This window comes from Juglans regia, unplaced genomic scaffold (assembly GCF_001411555.2).
Source record: "Juglans regia cultivar Chandler unplaced genomic scaffold, Walnut 2.0 Scaffold_16070, whole genome shotgun sequence".
NCBI lineage: Eukaryota > Viridiplantae > Streptophyta > Magnoliopsida > Fagales > Juglandaceae > Juglans > Juglans regia.
Window position 1 is genome coordinate 1 of NW_023346690.1, and position 207 is coordinate 207.

Below are 207 nucleotides of genomic sequence, written 5' to 3' on the forward strand. Positions count from 1 at the left end.
GTGCCCTCGGCCGAATGGCTTCGGGCGCAACTTGCGTTCAAAGACTCGATGATTCGCGGGATTCTGCAATTCACACCAAGTATCGCATTTCGCTACGTTCTTAATCGATGCGAGAGCCGAGATATCCGTTGCCGAGAGTCGTTATGTATCATGGTAAAGATGTCACCAACAACGCGCACACCGTTTCCGGGGCGCCCGTGGTTACTC

The 207-nt window shown here is 53.6% G+C and overlaps 1 pseudogene; it reads right to left on the reverse strand.

Annotated features, from left to right (window-relative positions):
• LOC118345170 lies at positions 1–140 on the reverse strand (annotated as a pseudogene; the record flags this gene model as incomplete).
• Between the last annotated feature and the right edge of the window lie 67 nt (positions 141–207).